General features: G+C 46.6%; 1 pseudogene; it reads left to right on the plus strand.

The window, feature by feature from the left end:
• Nucleotides 1–884: 884 nt before the first annotated feature.
• Nucleotides 885–6,846, plus strand: LOC141548882 (putative RNA-binding protein Luc7-like 2 pseudogene; annotated as a pseudogene).
• The last annotated feature ends 2,156 nt before the right edge of the window (nt 6,847–9,002 follow it).

Here is a 9,002-nt window from a genome sequence, read left to right on the forward strand (position 1 = left end):
TGTACGAGGCATGCTAAAGGGAGCAACTGTTAACTTGAATGCAAGGCATCAGTAACGCTTCGACCATCTACAAAGTGCTGCGGTTTGTCTAATATCAGATCGAAAGGCCCCCAAGAGCAAGCTTCTTTTTAAAGAAGGTTTATTCTGGCTTCAGGAGGGCAGGTTAGCTTTTGAGCTTGTATCATCTGACAAGAGCCTAGTTTTTCTTTTAGGCTGGTAAGTGTAATTAAGAGCCGGCGGTTAAATCACTTCCCTTCAATAAAGCTTTACCCTAGAAGTGAGACATGAATTTCGGGTGATTGAGCTTCCCACCACACTCTTCATGCCCGTTGGCGGTTAGAAAGCAACTGCGTGGAGGAGGACGGGGAAGTAAAACAATTGCCAGGGAATGATGCCTTGGTGTTTTTATGCAAGCACTGGTGAAATCTTCTTATAAAAGTCAAAGCCTTGCCACTTGGCGAAAAGGAGGAGGGCTGAGAGGGTTTCCAAAACAGCCTCACTTAGGAGGCATAACTAAAATTGGCACTAAAGACTTTGGAGTTTGCGGGGATCCCCGCACTGGAACAACTTCTATTCCATCCACGTGCGTGGGGGAGGTCTTAGGGTGACACTGGGAGCATCAGCACCCTGATGTTCCTGGGACAAATTCCACGTCAGTCTGGTGCAGCTGGATCTTCTCCCAGCAAAAACCTGGTCCCACCCACGGAGGACAGGCGGAGCCAGCAGAACATCCCGGCCAGCTAAAGGGGCAGCCTATTGGAAATCGGTTTCCGTAAGAGAGAAAAAACAAAAGCAACCCCCCCCCCCCACCTCCCCACTCGTTCTTTGTGTGGCTTCTGGGCTGGGACCGAGTAAGAAAGAACGCGGGAGTCCGGACGCCTTTGGGAGTCGCTTTCCCAGGCTCGAACCGCCACGCAGCCGTGGACAATGCATCGGGGGTGCTTCCGGGGGAGCTAATGGGAATGTCGGCGAGCCGTGACTTTCTCCCGGCTAGTCCGTCTGGGGACCAGATGCCGGCCCGACCGCTCAGGGTGGGCGTGGGTTTGAATCGGGAACCACTGGGAAAGAACCTCCTCGGAACAACTTCCACCTTACCTTGCCTTTAAGAACGCGGTACTAGCGAGTCGGGGTGGAACGCCTCCCCGGCGGGGGCGGGCGGAGGTACTGGGGGTGAGCGCCGATTGGTGGAGTCCCCGCGGGAAATGAGTGAGCGCGAGGAGCGTGCGCGCTCTTGTAGGCGGCGACGGTGGCGGCGAGCGGCGGCGTCAGCTCCCGGCCGGGGGGGTGGGGGGGGAAAGGCTGACGGCTTCGGGAGGGTGGCGGCAGCGGCGGTGGCGCCTTCCTGTTCGGCCCGTGCCCTCTCTGCTGCGGGAGCCGGACGGAGCGCGAGCGGACCAGAGTCGGAAGCCGAGGGTGCTGCCTTCTCCCGGACATCGAAGTAAGGACGAGCCTCCGCCCGGACTCCGTCCCTGCCCCCCCCCCCCGGCCCCCCGGCCCTCGGCCGCACTCCCGGAGGCGGCGGCCGCGGCGGCGGCGGCGACTTCAGCTCCCTCCCTCCGCCCCACCGCCCCCTAGCCCTGAGAGGGCCGGCGGCGCTCTACTTCTCTCTTCACCCCGCCGCCGGGTCGCTCGCTCTCTACGCCGCCGCCGCCATGTCCGCGCACGCCCAGATGCGTGCTATGCTGGACCAGCTGATGGGCACCTCCCGGGACGGAGACACTACCCGCCAGCGAATCAAATTCAGCGATGACAGAGTGTGCAAGAGCCACCTTCTCAACTGCTGTCCTCATGATGTGCTTTCTGGAACCAGGATGGACCTGGGAGAGTGTCTGAAGGTCCACGACCTGGCTTTGAGAGCAGACTACGAAATCGCCTCCAAAGAACAGGACTTTTTCTTTGAGCTCGACGCCATGGACCATCTGCAGTCGTTCATCGCGGACTGCGATCGGAGAACCGAAGTGGCCAAGAAAAGGCTAGCAGAGACTCAGGAAGAGATCAGCGCCGAGGTGGCGGCCAAAGCCGAACGTGTCCACGAACTTAACGAGGAGATTGGCAAGTTACTAGCCAAAGTAGAGCAGCTGGGAGCCGAAGGGAACGTGGAGGAGTCCCAGAAAGTGATGGACGAAGTCGAAAAAGCCCGAGCAAAGAAAAGAGAGGCGGAAGAGGTCTACCGGAATTCCATGCCGGCTTCCAGCTTCCAACAGCAGAAACTTCGAGTCTGTGAAGTATGCTCTGCTTATTTGGGTCTTCACGACAACGACAGGCGACTGGCCGACCATTTTGGGGGGAAACTGCACCTGGGATTTATTGAGATAAGAGAGAAGCTTCAAGAGCTAAAGAGGGTTGTGGCCGAGAAGCAAGAGAAAAGAAATCAGGAACGCCTGAAGCGCAGAGAAGAGAGAGAGAGAGAAGAAAGGGAGAAGTTGAGAAGGTCCAGATCACATAGCAAGAATCCCAAAAGATCTCGATCCCGGGAACATCGGAGACATCAGTCTCGGTCCACTTCCCAAGAAAGGAAGAGAACCAGATCCAAGTCTCACGAGAAACGGCATCGGCACAGGTCGCGTTCCAGCAGCCGCAGCCACCAGAGAAGCCGGCATAGCTCCAGAGACCGGAGCAGAGAGCAGTCCAAGAGGAGATCCTCAAAAGAAAGGTATTCTGGAGATAAAGAGAGGTCCTTAAGAGACCAAGATCTAACTTCACGTGACAAAGACAGGAGCTCGAGGTCACCCCGGGACAGAGAGACAAAACACAAGAAACGTTCCTACGAGAGTGCTAATGGCCGTTCAGAAGACAGAAGGAGTTCTGAAGAGCCCGAAGCTGGGGAGATTTAACAGGCCGTACCTTTCCTCAATCCATTTGCTTCCTGTGGAGTTATATATATATCTATATCTATATCTATATCTATATCTATCTATATAGATAGATATAGATATAGATATATATACACACACACACACTGTTGTTTAGTTTACACCTGCTCAAGGCAACCCAGCAATTCCAGACGCCTATCCAACTAGATGGATAGTATCTAAAGTTTGGCTGTAACTCAATCTGAACTGAATCTCTTTTCCTGGATAAAGGCTAAAGGTTACAAACATAATCTCTGGTGAGCCCTAATATAATTCTAAAAAGGTTACTCTGGTCATGGGTGCAGTTTTATGTAGTAAATTGCAGATCTCAGTTTTTAATTTTTCAGTAGAGATTAGAATGGAAAACTTGTGTTATTTGCCTTGGACTTTCTTGAATATTTGCAAAATTGTTTTCTAGGCCAAATAGCAGCAGCAGTGGGAACCTTGTTTTGATTTCTTCCCCTCCACCTACATTCTCAAATTGCAAAGTGGGAAGGGAAATGGAGGGGCCATTATAATTTGAGTTAGAAATTTCTATTCCCACCAATTGATTACTAGTTGGTTACAATTCAGAGTATTTAGTTCAGGGGTATGTATTCTGGAGAAAATTGAAATGTTTGCTTCTCCCCCCCTCTTTTTTTTTTTTTTTTTTTTTTTTTTTTATAATGGTGCCTAATTAAACTTGCAAGTTGAACACTTGTTGCATTACACCTTTATGCATTTTTATTGAAAATTTGAAATCAAACCTTATCTTGACTTTTTTGGTTTTGTTACATTGAATTGCTATGTTCAGATTGTTGTGAGGATTTTTTCTTAAACACTTCTTGCTTTTTTTTTTTCCTTGAGGATTGTAAAGGCTACATCTTTTCATTGTAAAAAACAAAAAACCAAAATCAAATCGGAAATCACCATTACGCCACCATTAAACAACCTGCATTTTTTTATTTTTAAATGCTTGGTTGTTTCATCTGATGGGTTCGATAGGTAGCCTCAATGCTGGCTGTTGTATAATAGTCCAGACTTGAGGACTAAAGAACCTCATCATGAGTTGTAAGCTATATGATTGAAAGAGGAACATGCTGTGGAGAGATCTTATGAAGCTAGGAAAGACAAAACATGGGTACAGATTGACTTTATGGGGTGAATACCAAGTTGAGAACGAGACTAAAATGGGAGCCTCTCAGCTAGAGCCATGGGGATTTCCTGGCTAATAAAAGGCAGATTGGCAAGGGAGGATATTCTGTTTTCCTTCTAAGGGGAGAAAAAGAAAATGCGTGTTTTTTTTGGGATATATTAAATGGAAAAGTGTAGGACACCTCCATTTGGAGAGATCTAGTCCTTTGGGATGTGGGAGAAGACAACAGAACTGAAAAAATCAGGTCTGAGAATCATGTACATTAAGGTGGCAATTGCACCCATGGGAATTGACATTTTTCCATAAGGACAGCCTCCTGTGGACTACAGCAAGGAGGACTTCAAGGACCTGTGAGTATGTCACTTGGACTCTCCACATTTTTTCCTGGAATCTGGATGTCACTGGAGGGCCAGTGTAAGTGTTATACATTGGGAGGGGTGGGGAGGGATTAGGGGAGATACACATAACAACTTTTCAAGTCTGCCACCATAATCACTCCACCTTTCTAAGAGCTAATCAGTTGAGGCTGACTAATTGTTGTCAAATGGTAATCATGGTGGGAGGGAAGAAGCCCGCTACTGGGACTCTTAAGCTCAGCAGCCTTAGAATGATATCCCTGTCTTCTCAAGGCTAAGCTTAGAGCCCTGAGGGAAGGAAACAGCCAGGCTCTGGGGATCCAGCTCCTCAGTCTGAGCAGGACTTGGGATAGTAATCCCAGGACATTGGCCACCTTTGATCTCCAGATCTGGTGAATGAGACATGCTTCATGAAAGCATCATGACTGTCAATCTCACTGACCACTAACTGTGGGGAAAGCCCGGGAAGCCAGGTGCTGAAAGGGCCTTGACTGAGGGGAAACTTGTTCACTGGACCTCCAGCAAGTATTCAAGCTTCCTAGGCAGGAGGTTGATTCAGGACTGAAAGAAGCCTTCGATGCAGTATTCCAGCCATGCTCAAGCCTGGACAGATGGGGATAGCTTCACCAGCAAGATGCAAGGGGAGCCTCCTGCAGTGGCTGGGCAGTTGGGACAGAGAAGACCCAGGCTGACTTCATAGAAGGCTCTGACCTTCTCTTTGCATGGGTTGGGTTTTGCTTTGTTTCTCTCTAGTTGCTGTAAAAACAGGGTCTCTTACCTGTTTGTGGTACCGTGGGTCCCTGGGGAGTTCTGAAGCCTGGGGGTCCCCTTCTCAAAATAATGTTAGGAAATGCATCAGATAAAATGTACAAGACTTACAAAGGAAAACAATACCGTTACAAGAAAAATGTAAATTATTTTCCTTTTCTTTTTTTAAAAATACGTTTGTATTGATGTTGTCTGTCTCATCATAGGTTTCTCCAGTAACTTTTCCCCTCCCCTTCCAAAGAGCCATGCCATCTAACAAATAGTATTATTTTAAAGAGGAAAAAAAAATAATGTAACTGATGGAAACATTGAAAAAGTCCAAAAACTTGTACAAAGTCCACAATACCTGTGGACTTCCCACATCCACCACAGGGATGGTATGGGGCTGTCTTCTCATATCTCTTCATTCAAGTTATGCTTGATCTTTATAATTTTTTATACTCACTTTTGATCTTTTTGGAGTGTATTGTTTTATTTACATTATTGTAGTTATTGTGTATATTATTTTCTTGGCTCTGCTTATGTAGGTAGGTCTTCCCATGCTTCTCTATGTATCACACAACCTCATTTTTTTCCAGTGCAGTAATTTTTCATTATATTTGTGTATCTCAATTTGTTAAACCATTCTTCAGTAGATGGGCATCTACTTTCTTTCCAATCCTTTGCTGTCACAAAAATTGCTGCTATAAAGATTTTGGTGTATATGAAGACTTTGTTATTATATAGCTTCCCTGGGGTGGTGGTGTTGTTCAGTCGTTTCAGTCGTGCTTGACTCTTTGTGACCCCAGTTGGGATTTTCTTTGCAGATACTGGAGCAATTTGCCATTTCCTTTTCCAAATCATTTTGCAGATGAGGAAACAGGCAAATAGGATGAAGTGACTTGCCCAGGGTCACGCAGCTAAGAAGTATGTATCTGAGGCCAGAGTTGAACTCAGGGAGATGAGTCTCCCTGACTAATAGGCCCAGCTTTCTATCCACAGCATCACCTCGCTGCCCTTTATGAGCCCAGTAATAGGAGTCTCTGGTTCAAAGGTTATGGACATCTCAGTCACTATTTTTACATAATTCCAAATTGCTTTCCAAAGTGATGATACCATTTCACAGCTCCACCAACAATGTATTAGTGTGCCTACCCATCAACAACCCCTTTAACATTGACCATTGCCATTTTTTTTTCCAATTTGCAGAGTGTAAGGACCTCGAGGTCCTTTTGATTTACATTTTTCTTTTGATAAGTGATTTTCAGCATTCTTTCATATGATTATAAATTCTTTGAGACCCATTTGTTCATATCCTTTGACCACTTATCTATTGGAGAATGACTATTATATATATATGATATTTATATATATATATATTATATGTTGTATTTTCTATGTGTGTATATGTGTGTATGTATATATGTGTGTGTATACATACATATGTATACACACACATACACACACATAATACCAAATCCTTATCAGAGAAATTTAATACCAAGATTTTTTTCCCCTTCAGCCATTTCTCTTGTTATCCCTCCGTGCATTCATTTTGTCAGTGTAGAAACTTTTCAGTTTCACGTAATCAAAGTTATCTGTTCTAATTTTTTAATTACTTCTATCTCTTCTTTGGTTAAGACAATATCTCCTATCTATAGCTGTGAGATGTATATGATCTATTTGATGTTAATATATAATGGGTTTATCATTGTCATTTTACAATAAATTAATAAATGCATATCTTAAAATTTTATCAGATTTCTTTTCTAATGTAGTAAATTTCCATTGGTATAAACCCACATTTTTAAAAAAAGCAGTTTGTGTCCTAAATAATTTTTTAAAGTGTAAAGGGGTTGTGAAACCAAAAACTTTGAGAAGCACTTCACTAAGGGAACATTTATGTTTGTGAGTGATACATCTTAAAGCCTTAGTGTTCTTATGCCAAGGAGAGAGGAGCCAGATTTCCTTGGTTACCTTGGCATAGGACCAAAAATGCAGTGACCGTCTCGGATGGGGTTGAAAGCCCAGAAAAAGGCCACTAGTCTATCTCTTAAAATGCTGCATTTCCACAGTCATCCTAGAGGCACCAGGTCAGGAAAGGCCCTTCCTTGCAGGCTATTCTAGAATCGCTTCCACACCTCCTCTGCAGCCCGGCACAGCTCCCAAGCTAAACCCTTAGACTTCTGCAAAGGGGTGACAAGAGGACCTCCGAGAAGGAAGATAGGTGGCCCTCCTCAGTGATGGCCGAACTGCTGGGAGGGAGGTGGCGTGGGGCAGAGGGCAAGAAGGCATCTTGTTCCCACCCTTGCAGACAGGCCGTCAGAGCTGGGGGAGCTAAGGCACCAGCCTGGAGAAGAAGGGGAGAAGGAGCTCAGACTGGAGTAGCCAGCCCCTCTTCCCCAGGTCGGGGAGCACAGACATCAGAGAGAACTCTGGGTTCGGATCAAGCCAGAAAGGGCAAACTCCTGGGTGAGGCGGGCTCTTGACCTAAACCAGGAAGCTGGCACTGGGCATTCAGAGCCACCCTACTTGGTAGGAGCAGTATAGTCTAGCAAAGCCTAAGGGACCACTTGACCTAGGACTTTGGCTCTTCTTGAAAATCCTGTCTCATTGTTTGCTTGTCTGTGTATGTGTGTCCCCTAGCCTATGTAAGTCAATTGTGGAAAAATTATCCACTTTAGTTCCATTAGAGCACACCCTCAGGAGATATTCAGGGTTCCAGGGCCTCATCAGGTCTCCCTTTCAACTTCGCCTCCAATCACCCCAGCTCACCCACCCCTCACTCCTTCCGGGCAAGCGGTCACCACCCTTCTCCCTAGAACAGAAATGGGATAAGCTGGAACTTTCTGACACTGCTGGGAATCTCAGATCCCTACTCGCTGTTCCCTCGCACTCTCCTTTCTCATCATTCAGTCCTGATCTCAGTGGAAACTGCACCTTATCATAGGGTCATAGGGTGGGTTCCTGGCAGCCCCCCATCCCTCAGAAGAGGGATGTTCACTTCCACAGCCCCTGGCTGCACTAGTTTCCATGTGGCTTTTATTACATGGCTCCTGAAAACTGAGAGCTGTGGGTCTAGAGGTTGAATGCACCAGTCGCTTTCCCTTTCGGGTTTATCGTGTTGGCTATTCCACCTTTGGCAGGAAGGCCAACAAGAACCGGCAGGAAGTAGTGAAATTGATGCACCATCCCCCCAGCCTCTTCCAGACCCTGCTGAGCCCCTCTCTGCCTGCTTCTTTTCCTACAGAAGGGGCCTCATGTAACTAAAGCACCAAATAGTGTCCTGCCATCCGATGACTCCATCCTTGAATTTATTTGCTATATTCCTCCCACCCAAATGGACCACAATATGAATGATGGGACGATCATCTCCTCCCAGTTACACCTCTGCCAAATTGGAGGGGTGGTTCTAACCAATATGTTAGTTTAGGGTGGAGATGAAATAAGGCACTTGAGTTATAGTTAAAGGAGGTTAACACTGTTCTTACAGGCAGAGGCACAGTGTCACCAAGCAGCTCTGGCTGTGGCCTGCTCTCGTGAGAATGCGTGTCTGGTCACTCAAGCAAAAAAATGCCAATTTAGAGATGGCACCAACATAAGATGGCAGGGGAGAGGGAGCGGTCAATCCTAACTTTCCCAATGTGTCCTTCAAAATAATTTATAGAGTAGTATAATAACAACAACAACAACAAAAGCTGATGTCATTTTTTTTTCAAGCCTAAGACAACTTAGGAGATCATAAGAGCTGTGTGACTGACATTGAGGTGGGGATTGCCTGGGAGTACAGTATAGTAGTAGCACCAACTCTATGCCTCAGAGGCAGCAGTGAAAGCAGCAGTAATTTCAGAGGATCACGCCACACAATATAAGGGGATCGGACAACTTGTCAGAAATTTCAGGACACCTCTG

The sequence above is a fragment of the Sminthopsis crassicaudata genome, chromosome X (genome assembly GCF_048593235.1).
Source record: "Sminthopsis crassicaudata isolate SCR6 chromosome X, ASM4859323v1, whole genome shotgun sequence".
In the NCBI taxonomy this organism is placed as follows: Eukaryota; Metazoa; Chordata; class Mammalia; order Dasyuromorphia; family Dasyuridae; genus Sminthopsis; species Sminthopsis crassicaudata.